We start from the raw sequence: 15,294 nt of genomic DNA on the forward strand, positions 1-15,294 counted from the left end.
GTTCGGGACCCCCTACCCGAGATCTGCCGGTTTTGACACCGACAGCGATGCTGACTGCGGTGGAGTAGTCTATCAGCCAATCTTCCGGCTTCACCGAGCCGTTGTACTTGGGCGTGTCTCTTGGAAGCGAGAACCCTTTGGGGAAGGTCTCGTCGCGGATGCAGGGGCCAAAGCAAGGCGGGCTGACATCATCATCTTCTTCTAGCGCCAGGGATCGTGTCAGGCGGTCGATCCGGTGGCGGGCGTCGTTCTCACCGACTCCTTCGCGGTGGCCTAGCCAGTCGCCGAGTGTGAGATGCCCAATAGGCGGCGGAGAAGGATATCACCGACCACGAGGCGGAGGAGGAGGCGGGTTATCATCTCACCGTTCCACAACTTGTGGGCGGCCGTGTTTGACGCGCTCGATGGTGAAGCGCGTCCGGCTGCGGCTTGATACGTCTCCAATGTATCTATAATTTTTGATTGTTCCATGATATTATATTACCTGTTTTGGAACTTTATGGGCTTTACTTTACACTTTTATATAATTTTTGGGACTAACCTACTAACCGGAGGCCCAACCCGAATTGCTGTTTTTTTGCCTATTTCAGTGTTTCGCAGAAAAGGAATATCAAACGGAGTCCAAACAGAATGAAACCTTCAGGAGTGATCTTTTTGGAACAAACGCAATCCAGGAAACTTGGAGTGGACGTCAAGAACCAGTCGAGGCGGCCACAAGGGTGGCCGGTGCACCCTAAGGGGGTGGGGGCGCCCCCTGCCTCGTGGGCCCTTGTCGCTCCCCTGACCTACCTCCTTCGCCTATATATATCTTCGTACCCCGAAACCATCCAGGAGCACCATGAAAAACTATTTTCATCACCGCAACCTTCTGTATCCGCGAGATCCCATCTTGGAGCCTTCGCCGATGCTCCGTCGGAGGGGGAATCGACCATGGAGGGCCTCTCCATCATCACCAAGGCCTCTCCGATGAGTTTTGAGTAGTTTACCACAGACCTTTGGGTCCATAGTTATTAGCTAGATGGCTTCTTCTCTCTCTTTGAATCTCAATACAAAGTTCTCCTCGGTCTTCTTGGAGATCTATTTGATGTAACTCTTTTTGTGGTGTGTTTGTCGAGATCCGATGAATTGTGAGTTTATGATCAAGTTTATATATGAGAAATATTTGAATCTCCTTTGAATTCTTTTATGTATGATTGGTTATCTTTGCAAGTCTCTTCGAATTATCAGTTTGGTTTGGCCTACTAGATTGATCTTTCTTGCAATGGGAGAAGTGCTTAGCTTTGGGTTCAATCTTGCGGTGTCCTTTCCCAGTGACAGCAGGGGCAGCAAGGCACGTATTGTATTGTTGCCATCGAGGATAAAAGATGGGGTTTATATCATATTGCTTGAGTTTATCCCTCTACATCATGTCATCTTGCTTAATGCGTTACTCTGTTCTTATGAACTTAATACTCTAGATGCAGGCAGGAGTCGGTCGATGTGTGGAGTAATAGTAGTAGATGCAGAATCGTTCGGTCTACTTGTTGCGGACGTGATGCCTATATACATGATCATGCCTAGATACTCTCATAATATGCACTTTTCTATCAATTGCTCGACAATAATTTGTTCACCCACCGTAATACTTATGCTATCTTGAGAGAAGCCACTAGTGAAACCTATGGCCCCCGGGTCTATTCTCTATCATATAAGTTTCCAATCTACTTTATTTTGCAATCTTTACTTTTCAATCTATATCATAAAAATACCAAAAATATTTATCTTATCATATTATCTCTATCTGATTTCACTTTCGCAAGTGGCCATGAAGGGATTGACAACCCCTTTATCGCGTTGGTTGTGAGGTTCTTGTTTGTTTGTGTAGGCGCGTCGGACTTGGGAGGAGCCTCCTACTGGATTGATACCTTGGTTCTCAAAACTGAGGGAAATACTTACGCTACTTTGCTGCATCATCCTTTCCTCTTCAAGGGAAAAACCAACGCATGCTCAAGAGGTAGCAAGAAGGATTTCTGGCGCCATTGCCGGGGAGGTCTTCGCTCAAGTCAAGACATACTAAGTACCCTTCACAAACTCGTCTCCCTCGCATTACATTATTTGCCATTTGCCTCTCGTTTCCCTCTCCCCCACTTCACCTTCCGTTTTATTCGCCCTCTCTTTTACGTTCGCCTCTTTTTCGCTTGCCTCTTGTGTGCTTGTGTGCTTGTGTGTTGGATTGCTTGTCACGATGGCTCAAGATAATACTAAATTGTGTGACTTTTCCAATACCAATAATAATGATTTTCTTAGCACTCCGATTGCTCCTCTTAATGATGTTGAATCTTGTGAAATCAATGCTGCTTTGTTGAATCTTGTTATGAAAGATCAATTCTCCGGCCTTCCTAGTGAAGATGTCGCTATTCATCTAAACAACTTTGTTGATTTATGCGATATGCAAAAGAAGAAAGACATGGATAATGATATTTTTAAATTGAATTTGTTTCCGTTTTCACTTAGAGATCGTGCTAAAACTTGGTTTTCATCTTTGCCTAAAAATAGTATTGATTCGTGGAATAAGTGCAAAGATGCTTTTATCTCTAAGTATTTTCCTCCCGCTAAGATCATCTCTCTTAGAAATGATATTATGAATTTTAAGAAACTTTATCATGAGCATGTTGCACAATCTTGGGAAAGGATGAAATTAATGATACGCAATTTTCCTACACATGGTTTGAATTTATGGATGATCATACAAATTTTTTATGCCGGGTTGAATTTTGATTCTAGAAATCTTTTAGATTCGGCCACGGGAGGCACTTTTATGGAAATCACTTTAGGAGAAGCTACTAAACTCCTAGATAATATTATGGTTAATTATTCTCAATGGAACACCGAAAGATCTACTAGTAAAAAGGTTCATGCTATAGAAGAAATTAATGTTTTGAGTGGAAAGATGGATGAACTTATGAAATTGTTTGCTACTAAAAGTGCCACTATTGATCCTAATGATATGCCTTTGTCTACTTCGATTGAGAATAATAATGAATCTATGGATGTGAATTTTGTTGGTAGGAATAATTTCGGTAACAACGCTTATAGAGGAAACTTAATCCTAGGCCATTTCCTAGTAATTCCTCTAATAATTATGGTAATTCCTACAACAACTCTTATGGAAATTTTAATAAGATTCCCTCTGATTTTGAGATTAGTGTTAAAGAATTTATGAATTCTCAAAAGAATTTCAATGCTTTGCTTGAAGAAAAATTGCTTAAAGTTGATGAATTGGCTAGGAACGTGGATAGAATTTCTCTTGATGTTGATTCTTTGAAACTTAGATCTATTCCACCTAAGCATGATATCAATGAGTCTCTCAAAGCCATGAGAATTTCAATTGATGAGTGCAAAGAAAGAACCGCTAGGATGCGTGCTAAGAAAGATTGCTTTGTAAGAGCTTGTTCTTCTAGTTTTCATGAAAATAATGATGAAGATCTAAAAGTTATTGATGTGTCTCCTATTAAATCCCTGTTTTGCAATATGAATCTTAATAATGATGGGACTAGAGATGAATCAACTTTAGTTAAAAAGTGTTCCAATGATTTGGAGTATTTTGATCTTGATGCTAAAATTGGTAAAAGTGGGATTGGAGAGATTAAAACTTTACATAGCAATGAACCCACTAGTTTGGATTTCAAGGAATTTAATTATGATAATTGTTCTTTAATAGATTGTATTTCCTTGTTGCAATCTATGTTGAATTCTCCTCATGCTTATAGCCAAAATAAAGCTTTTACTAAACATATCGTTGATGCTTTAATGCAATCTTATGAAGAAAAACTTGAATTAGAAGTTTCTATCCCTAGAAAACTATAAGATGAGTGGGAACCTACAATAAAAATTAAAATAAAAGATCATGAATGCTATGCTTTGTGTGATTTGGGTGCTAGTGTTTCCATGATTCCAAAAACTTTATGTGATATGCTTGGTTTCCATGAATTTGATGATTGCTCTTTAAACTTGCACCTTGCGGATTCCACAATTAAGAAACCTATGGGAAGGATTAATGATGTTCTTATTGTTGCAAATAGGAATTATGTGCCCGTAGATTTTATCGTTCTTGATATAGATTGCAATCTTTCATGTCCTATTATTCTTGGTAGGCCTTTCCTTAGAACGATTGGTGCAATTATTGATATGAAGGAAAGAAATATTAGATTCCAATTTCTGTTAAGGAAAGGCATGGAACACTTTCCTAGAAAGAAAATTAAACTACCTTATGAATCTATCATGCAAGCCACTTATGAATTGAATGCCAAAGATGGCAATACTTAGATCTATTCTCGCTTTTATGCCTAGCTAGGGGCGTTAAACGAAAGCGCTTGTTGGGAGGCAACCCAATTTTATTTTTGTTCCTTGCTTTTTGTTCCTGTTTAGTAATAAATAATTCATCTAGCCTCTGGTTAGATGTGGTTTTATGTTTTAATTAGTGTTTGTGCCAAGTAGAACCTATAGGATCATCTTGGGTGAAAGTTAATTTGATTCTGCTGAAAAACAAAAACTTTGCGCTCACGAGAAAAAAATCAATAAATCACACAAACATGATTTTGAGTTGATTCTTTTTTCAGTAGATCAATAGAAAAATTACCTAGGACTTAGTATTTTCGTAGGATTTTTTGAGTTCCATAAGTATTCGAAAGTTACAGATTGCTACACACTGTTCTATTTTTGACAGATTCTGCTTTTCGTGTGTTGTTTGCTTATTTTGATGCATCTATGGCTAGTATCAGGGGGTATGAACCATAGAGAAGTTGGAATACAGTAGGTTTAACACCAATATAAATAAATAATGAGTTCATTATAGTACCTTAAGTGGTGGTTTTTCTTTCTTGCACTAACGGAGCTCATGAGATTTCCTGTTGAGTTTTGTGTTGTGAAGTTTTCAAGTTTTGGGTAAAGATTTGATGGACTATGGAATAAGGAGTGGCAAGATCCTAACCTTGGGGATGCCCATGGCACCCCAAGATATTCAAGGACAACCAAAGACCTAAGCTTTGGGATGCCCCGGAAGGCATCCCCTCTTTCGTCTTCATCTATCGGTAACTTTACTTGGAGCTATATTTTTATTTATCACATGATATGTGTTTTGCTTGGAGCGTCTTGTATGATACGAGTCTTTTCTTTTTAGTTTACCAAAATAATCCTTGCTGTACACACATTTTGGGAGAGACACACATGATTCGGAATTTATTAGAATACTCTATGTGCTTCACTTATATCTTTTGAGCTATGCAGTTTTGCTCTAGTGCTTCACTTATATATTTTTAGAGCACAGTGGTGATTTTATTTTGTAGAAATTATTGATCTCTCATGATTCACTTATATTATTTTGAGAGTCTTTTAGAATAGCATGGTATTTGCTATGGTTATAAAATTGGTCCTAGAGTCATATTGCTTCATCATTGTCATATTGCTTTTTGCATGATCATGTAGTTGACATCGTATTTGTGGCAAAGCCACCATGCATAATTTTTATACATGTCACTCTTGAGTCATCGCATATCCCGGTACACCGCCGGAGGCATTCATATAGAGTCATATTTTGTTCTAGTATCGAGTTGTAATTCATGAGTTATAAGTAAATAGAAGTGTGATGATCATCATTTTTAGAGCATTGTTCCTAATAAAAAAAGGCCAAAAAAGAAAGGCCAAATAAAAAAAGGGAGAAAGGCCGAAAAAAGAAAGGCCCAAAAAAGGGGGGACAATGCTACTATCTTTTTCCACACTTGTGCTCAAAATAGCACTATGGTCTTTATGATAGAAAGTCTTCTATGTTGTCACTTTCATATACTAGTGGGAATTTTTCATTAGAGAACTTGGCTTGTATATTCCAATGATGGGCTTCCTCAAAATGCCCTAGGTCTTCATGAGCAAGCAAGTGGATGCACACCCACTTAGTTTCTTTTGTTGAGCTTTCATACGTTTATAGTCTAGTGCATTCGTTGCATGGCAATCCCTACTCCTCATGTTGACATCAATTGATGGGTATCTCCATAGCCCGTTGGTTAGCCGCGTCGATGTGAGACTTTCTCATTTTTTGTCTTCTCCACACAACCTCCATCATTTTATTCTATTCCACCCATAGTGCTATATCCATGGCTCACGCTCATGTATTGTGTGAGGGTTGAAAAAGGCTGAAGCGCGTTAAAAAGTATGAACCAATTGCTTGGCTGAAACCGGGGTTGTTCTTGATGGGAGTATTTTGTGTGATGAAAATGAAACACAGCCAAACTATATGATTTTGTAGGGATGAACTTTCCTTTGCCATGTTATTTTGAGAAGACATGATTGCTTAGTTAGTATGACTGAAGTATTAAAATTCCTTTATCAATATAAACTTTTATTTTGAATCATTTGGATCTGAACATTCATGCCACAATAAAGATAAATACATTGAGAAATATGCTAGGTAGCACTCCACATCAAAAACTCTGTTTTTATCATTACCTACTCGAGGACGAGTAGGAATTAAGCTTGGGGATGCTTGATACGTCTCCAGCGTATCTATAATTTTTGTTTGTTCCATGCTATTATATTACTTGTTTTAGATGTTTATGGGCTTTACTTTACAATTTTATATCATTTTTGGGACTAACCTACTAACCGGAGGCCCAACCCGAATTGCTATTTTTTTTGCCTATTTCAGTGTTTCGCAGAAAAGGAATATCAAATGGAGTCCAAACGGAATGAAACCTTCGGGAGCGATCTTTTTGGAACAAACGCAATCCAAGAAACTTGGAGTGGACGTCAAGAAACAGTCAAGGCGGCCACGAGGGTGGCTGGCGTGCCCTAAGGGGGTGGGGGCGCCCCCTGCCTCGTGGGCCCCTCATGGCTCCCCTGACCTACCTCCTTCGCCTATATATATCTTCATACCACGAAACCATCCAGGAGCACCACGAAAAACTATTTCCACCACCGCAACCTTCTGTATCCGCGAGATCCAATCTTGGAGCCTTCGTCGGTGCTCCGTCGGAGGGGGAATCGACCACGGAGGGCCTCTCCATCATCACCAAGGCCTCTCCAATGAGTTGTGAGTAGTTTACCACGGACGTTCGGTTCCATAGTTATTAGCTAGATGGCTTCTTCTCTCTCTTTGAATCTCAATACAAAGTTCTCCTCGATCTTCTTGGAGATCTATTTGATGGAACTCTTTTTGTGGTGTGTTTGTCGAGATCCGATGAATTGTGGGTTTATGATCAAGTTTATCTATGAGAAATATTTGAATCTCCTCTGAATTCTTTTATGTATGATTGGTTATCTTTGCAAGTCTCTTCGAATTATCAGTTTGGTTTGGCCTACTAGATTGATCTTTCTTGCAATGGGAGATGTGCTTAGCTTTGGGTTCAATCTTGCGGTGTCCTTTCCCAGTGACAGCAGGGGCAGCAAGGCACGTATTGTATTGTTGCCATCGAGGAGAAAAAGATGGGGTTTATATCATATTGCTTGAGTTTATCCCTCTACATCATGTCATCTTGCTTAATGCGTTACTCTGTTCTTATGAACTTAATACTCTAGATGCAGGCAGGAGTCGGTCGATGTGTGGAGTAATAGTAGTAGATGCAGAATCGTTTCGATCTACTTGTTGCGGACGTGATGCCTATATACATGATCATGCCTAGATACTCTCATAACTATGCACTTTTCTAACAATTGCTTGACAATAATTTGTTCACCCGCCGTAATACTTATGCTATCTTGAGAGAAGCCACTAGTGAAACCTATGGCCCCCGGGTCTATTCTCTATCATATAAGTTTCCAATCTACTTTATTTTGCAATCTTTACTTTACAATCTATATCATAAAAATACCAAAAATATTTATCTTATCATATTATCTCTATCAGATCTCACTTTCGCAAGTGGCCGTGAAGGGATTGACAACCCCTTTATCACGTTGGTTGCGAGGTTCTTGTTTGTTTGTGTACGCGTGTGGGACTTGGGAGGAGCCTCCTACTGGATTGATACCTTGGCTCTCAAAACTAAGGGAAATACTTACGCTACTTTGTTGCATCACCCTTTCCTCTTCAAGGGAAAAACCAACGCATGCTCAAGAGGTAGCACGGCTTGCAGCTGGCTCCTTATCTTTTCGCTCGCGGGCGCCGCCTGCGGTCGGCGTCCGAGAGGTCGTGTCGTGCTCTCGGTGAGGGGGAGGACTCTTGGCGCGGGCACCAGCTTCTTGCAGCTCTGTAGCCGCGTCAACAAGGTGTTGGACGCGTCGCGTCATGCAACGCAGCTCGTCTCCAGCCAATCCTTCCAGCTCGTCTGCTGCCGCCTGAGCGGCAGGCAGGTTCTCGAGCGGCGTGGCGTAGACCGGGCGGTCAGCTCCCAGCATGCTAGCGATGGCCGCGCCGTGCTTCTTGATAACGCCAAGCCGTCTAGGCCCTCCAGCAGCCGGTGTGCCGGAGGCGGCACGATTAACCTCACGCTAGTAGGCTTCAGTAAGGCGCCTCATGGTGGCTATGTTCTTGCCGTTCTCGATGAGGGCGAGGCGGCGAGCCTCCAGTGTCTCGATGTCGGCATCCGCCGGGATGGGCGCGGACAAGTCATGCAGCACCGCTTGCAGAGCGTCGCGGGAGTTCTTGCCGGAGATGGCGTCGTGGCTGATGACCAACACCTCGGAGACGGTGTTGCCACCGCTGTCGGCGCAAGGAAGAGGGTCGTCGATCACCACCACATTGGTGAGGAAGGCGTCGAAGGATGCCGTGTCGGAGTCGACGAGCATCGGGTCGGTGGAGCCGATTGACTCTAGGTCGGAGGTGGGCTCGTTGGCGATGTCGAGCTTGCCAAGGAGGTCGATGAGGCAGCTTTCGGAGCTGGTCGCGCCCGCGCCTGGCGCGGGCTCGTTGGTGATGTGAACCTCACCGAGAAGATCGGCGAGGTGGCTCGCTGCACAGGCGACATCGACGCCGTGCAGTATGTCAGGGCAAGCGCCATCGGGCATGCCGGGCTGGCTACGCTTGCTGGGGAGGAAAAAGGTTCCCGTCCAGAGCAGGTCTCCGGACGACGGTGCACCTGGCCCCATGGTGGGCGCCAAATGTCGGGTGGTAGGTGCGACATATGCCAAAGGATGAATAATCATAGTGGGAACCAGTAAGACGTTGCCAATGCCTGGAAGCGGGATAAGGCGAAGACATGCACGACGGCGAATCTTACCCAAGTTTGGGGCTCTCCTAGGAGATAGTACCCTTAGTCCTGCTCTGTGGGGTCTCCGCATGATCACTAAATCAGTAAGTAGCTACAAGAGGCTCCTTCAGCTGTTTGCTAGAGGAAGAAGAAGGGCCAGGCTAGCTATCCTCTTCTCTCTATATGTGTGTGTGTAACCCTAAGAGCTCAACCCTTTGCATGGGTGCCCTGGGGGGTTTATATAGGCCTACCACCTAGGGGTACAATGGTAATCCGGCTGGATGTGGGTCCAAGCCGTCAATGACTAGGGCGCCAGCTTCTCCGCCGGCTGCTGGGGCCCGTCGACTGGTGGGTCCCGCCGGCTGCCGGCTTCGGGGTCTTGTTGGTGGCTTATTATTGTGGCATCGCCCTTGATGACGATGGCTTTGTCGGGACAGGCGTGGCTACAGTACCGCCGCTTGGCGGGCGTGATACGTCTCCAACGTATCTATAATTTATGAAGCATCAATGCTATATTACTATGTGTTTTGAATGATTATGGGCTTTATTTTCCACTTTTATATTATTTTTTGGGACTAACCTATTAACCGGAGGCCCAGCCCAGATTTGTTGTTTTATGCCTATTTCAGTGTTTCGAGGAAAAAGGAATATCAGACGGAGTCAAAACGGAACGAAATCAACTGGAGAAGTTATTTTTGGAAGGAAAGCCACCCGATGGACTTGGAGTGCACGTTAGGAGATACGGGAGGTGCTCACGAGGGTGGGGAGCGCCCCCTGCCTCGTGGGGCCCCCGTAGCTCCACCAACGTACCCCCTGCACCCATATATACTCACGTACCCTAAAACTTCCAGAATGGAAAATAGATCGGGAGTTCCGCCGCCGCAAGCCTCCAGAGCCATGAAAAACCAATCGGGACCCTGTTCCGGCACCCTGCCAGAGGGGGGATCCTTCACCGGTGGCCATCTTCATCATCCCGACGCTTGCCATGACGAGGAGGGAGTAGTTGACCCTCGGGGCTGAGGGTATGTACCAGTAGTTATGTGTTTGATCTCTCTCTCTCTCGTGTTCCCTCGATGGCACGATCTTGATGTATCCCGAGCTTTGCTATTGTAGTTGGATCTTATGATGTTTCTCCCCCTCTACTCTCTTGTGATGAATTGAGTTTCCCCTTTGAAGTTATCTTATCGGATTGAGTCTTTTATGAGAACACTTGATGTATGTCTTGTCGTGATTATCTGTGGTGACAATGGGATATCATGTGCCACTTGATGTATGTTTTGGTGATCAACTTGCGGGTTTCGTGACATTGGGAACCTATGCATAGGGGTTGGCACACGTTCTTGACTCTCCGGTAGTAGCTTTGGGGCACTCTTTGAAGTACTTTTATGTTGGTTGGATGAATCTGAGATTGTGTGACGCATATCGTATAATCATGCCCACGGATACTTGAGGTGACAATGGAGTATCTAGGTGACATTAGGGTTTTGGTTGATTTGTGTCTTAAGGTGTTATTCTAGTACGAACTCTTTTATAGATCGATCCGAAAGAATAACTTTGAGGTGGTTTCGTACCCTACCATAATCTCTACGTTTGTTCTCCGCTATTAGTGGCTTTGGAGTGACTCTTTGTTGCATGTTGAGGGCTTGTTATATGATCTATCTATGTTATTATTGTTGAGAGAACTTGCACTAGTGAAAGTATGAACCCTAGGCCTTGTTTCCTATCATTGCAATACCGTTTACGCTCACTTTTACCACTTGTTACCTTGCTGTTTTTATATTTTCAGATTACAAAAACCTTTATCTACTATCTATTTTGCACTTGTATCACCATCTCTTCGCCGAACTAGTGCACCTATACAATTTACCATTGTATTGGGTGTGTTGGGGACACAAGAGACTCTTGGTTATTTGGTTGCAGGGTTGTTTGAGAGAGACCATCTTCATCCTATGCCTCCTACGGATTGATAAACCTTAGGTCATCCACTTGAGGGAAATTTGCTACTGTCCTACAAACCTGTGCACTTGCAGGCCCAACAACGTCTACAAGAAGAAGGTTGTGTAGTAGACATCAAGCTCTTTTCTGGCGCCATTGCCGGGGAGGTTATCGCTTGAAGGTATATCTTTAGATCTTGCAATCGAATCTTTTTGTTTCTTGTTTTAGCACTAGTTTATTTTAGAAAACTACAAAAAAATGGAGTTAAGTTTGTCTCATACGCTTCATCTTTTTAATATCTTTCGCGAGTATGATGGAAAGGAAAATTGTGCTCAAGTGCTAGAAGAAGAATGTATTGAATTGTTTGGCACTAAATCTTTGAATGATGAGCATGATTGCAATGTTGTTAGTACGAATTCTTTGAATATCCATGATGCTAATGATGATTGCACTAGTTATGATGAAAATGTCTCCTATAAACATGTCAATTTTTGTGGATTGCATTGGGTTTGTAAGTACACACCAAATAGGGAAGATAGATATTGCAAGAGGCATAAGTACTTAGAAACCAAATTGTTGCAAGAAGAGCTAGATGATTCTGCTGAAAGATTCAATATTTTTCGCGCTCCTTGTGAACTTTGCAATGAACATGGTCATTTAAAGCTCCAATGCTATTTGTTTCACGATCAAGTCATGTCCAAATATTGTGATAATTTGATTACCCTTGAGCATCATAAAGAGCTTAGCCTTCTTTTGGGTTATGAAGAAATGAAACGTATAACTGAGGGTATTCCAAAATTTAGTCTTGATAAAATTCTTGATTTTTATCTAGAGAAAATTTATATGTATTGTGCGGAGAATTGCATTGAAAATCCTTATATTGCCAATTACCTAAAGAAAAGAAAGCAAATGGAAGATGATGAGAATACTAATGAAAGGGAAGAGGCTTCCCAATCTCCTCCTATTATTTCTTATGATGAATCAGGTAACGAGGAGGAGCTTTCTATTCAGCCAATCTCATCAATAAGGAGCTCAAAGAGGAAGGTTGAACCTACACATAATGTGAAGAAGAAAAAGAAAAGAAGGAGCAACAAAGGTAAAAGGTATCCCTCCCAAATGATGTTGCTCCTACTACTACTTGTGATGATGATAATTGCTATACTATTGGTGCTATCATATTTTTAATGATGAGAGTGATTATGCTTATGATATGAAAGGGCCCAAGCTTGGGGAAGCTATGTTTGATGAGGATGAAATATTTGAGAATATATTTGCTGGAATTAATGTTTGTCCCAAGCTTGGGGATGCTACGTTTAAAGAAGATGATATTTTTAGCATCCCAAGTTTTGATATGCAAAGTTGTTATGATGATAGCATGCCTCCTACCTATGATGATTATATTGATGAAAGTGGGTTCGGAAGAGTGTCAACTTTAGGAAGTAGTGATCCCACTATTTTGGAGGATGTTGAATCTATTTGTGATGAATATGAATGTGGATTTGGAAGAGTGTCAACTTTATTTAGTGATTCCACTATCTTGGGAGAGGTTTCAATCGATTATGATGAGAACGAAGTTGCTACTTATGATGATTATTGTGATGAAACTTTTGCTATAAAAAGTAGTGATGATTATATTTATAAAACTTGTCATGATTATGATTACCCTTTTTCTGAACATTACTCTTTTAATGTGGAAACAATTTTTAGTGTTCAAGTCTCTTATGATACTCCTACTATTCCGAATGAGAAGAATTTTGTTTATGTGGAGAGTAGTAAATTCTCTATGCTTGTAGATCATGAAAACAATGCTTTAGGTGCTGGTTATATTGTTGAATTCATTCATGATGCTACTGAAAATTATTATGAGGGAGGATCATATGCTTGTAGGAATTGCAATAATGTCAAGTTTCCTCTCTATGTGCTTAAATTCTTGAAGTTATGCTTGTGTTACCTTCCTATGCTAGTTCATTATTGTTCCCATAAGTTGTTTGCTCACAAAATCCCTATGCATAGGAAGTGGGTTAGACTTAAATGTGCTAGTCATATTCTTCATGATGCTCCCGTTATGTTTCAATCCTTATCTTTTATGTGAGCATCATTGTCATCATCATGCCTAGCTAGAAAGGCATTAAAGAAAAGCGCTTGTTGGGAGACAACCCAATATTTACCCTTACGGTTGTGCATCCACATGATTATGCTACTGTATTAATCATGTTTTATAGCTTTTGTTTCAATAAAGTGCCAAGTAGAACCTTTGGGAAGACTTGGGTGAAGTTTATGTGATCTTCCTGTAGAAAACAGAAACTTTAGCGCTCACGAGAATGGCTGCCATTTTTAACTGGAGAGTGATTTTAGGTTGATTCTTTTTGCAGATGATTAATATACAAATTATTCAGATCCATCAATTTATTTCATAATTTTTGAGGTTCCATAATTATACGTTTGATACAGATTACTACAGACTGTTCTGTTTTTGACAGATTCTGTTTTCATTGTGTTGTTTGCTTATTTTGATGCATCTATGGCTAGTATTAAGTGGTATGAACCATAGAGATGTTAGAATACAGTAGATATTACACCAATATGAATTTAGAATGAGTTCATTACAGTACCTAAGTGGTGGTTTTATTTTCTTATACCAACGGAGCTTACGAGGTTTGTTTTGAGTTTTGTGTGGTTGAAGTTTTCAAGTTTTGGGTAAGGATTCGATGGACTATGGAATAAGGAGTGGCAAGAGCCTAAGCTTGGGGATGCCCAAGGCACCCCAAGGTAATATTCAAGGACAACCAAGAGCCTAAGCTTGGGGATGCCCCGGAAGGCATCCCCTCTTTCGTCTTCGTTCATCGGTAACTTTACTTGGAGCTATATTTTTATTCGCTACATGATATGTGTTTTGCTTGGAGCGTCATTTTATTTTGATAGTTTTTGCTTGCTGTTAGTTAGAATAATGTTTTGCATCTTTAGTTTCAATAAAAAAGTCAAGGATAGCCTTTGCCATGCTTATTTTGCTAGTATACATGTTGCTGTTTGAAAACAGAAAGTTTACCGCTGTTGCAAAAATTCCCTAGAAAAGTCAGAGAATGGTATAACATTGAATCTTTTTGCATATTAAGCTCTGATAAATTTATTACAGTGGGAATTTTAGTTCATAATTTTTGGAGTCAGGGAAGTATTGTTACTCTTGCATTCTTTACAGACTGTACTGTTTTGGCAGATTGCTGTTATGGTTGCATTGTTTGCATATGTTTGCTTGTTTAATGATTCTATTTGAGGATAGGAGTATTAAATATGCAGAGGCATTTAGTATGCAATGTTGAATAATAATTTTAGTGATTTGTTACAGTAGAAGATGATAAGGTTTTGCATTGGTTTATACTAACCTATCTCACGAGTCTTGTTGAGTTTGTTGTGAATGAAACTTTTGATAAAAAGAGAAACCATGATATGAGAGGAATTAAGGAGACACAAAAGTTCAAGCTTGGGGATGCCCAAGGCACCCCAAAATAATATTTCAAGAAGTCTCAAGCATCTAAGCTTGGGGATGCCCCGGTAGGCATCCCACTTTTCTTCTTCAACAACTATCGGTTAGTATCGGTTGAGCCTAAGTTTTTGCTTCTTCACATGAGTTGTGCTATCCTTGCAATGTAATTTTATTTTGTTTTGCTTGCTGCTTGAATACAATACCAAGATCTGAAATTCTTTTGTGAGAGAGAGTCTTCACATAGTTACATAATTATTTAGCTACTCATTGGTCTTCACTTATATCTTTTTGAGTAGTTTGCCGTTTACTCGTGTGCTTCACTTATATCCTATGAGTAAATGGTTGAATAAGTTGATTGTCATCAATCTGAAATTATATATGCCTCATTTGCTTATCCCATGGGGAGTAATGACTTCACATCTAAGAAGTAGAGGTTGTAAATTTATTGACGGTTGGCAAGCATTGTATTAGTCATTTGAACAATTCATGAAAGAATATTGAAGGAAGAGAGATTTCACATATAAATATATTATCATAGACATCTTTCATAATTGTGAGCACTCATTAAGTATGACATGCTAAAGAGTTGATGTTGGACAAGGAAGACAACATAATGGGTTATGTTTTCTCGCATCTCAGTTAAAGTATATTGTCATGGATCATTCAAACATGTTGAGCTTGCCTTTCCCCCTCATGCTAGCCAAAAATCCTAGCACCAAGTAGAGA

The sequence above is a fragment of the Triticum aestivum genome, chromosome 3B (assembly GCF_018294505.1).
Source record: "Triticum aestivum cultivar Chinese Spring chromosome 3B, IWGSC CS RefSeq v2.1, whole genome shotgun sequence".
NCBI classification, from domain to species: domain Eukaryota; kingdom Viridiplantae; phylum Streptophyta; class Magnoliopsida; order Poales; family Poaceae; genus Triticum; species Triticum aestivum.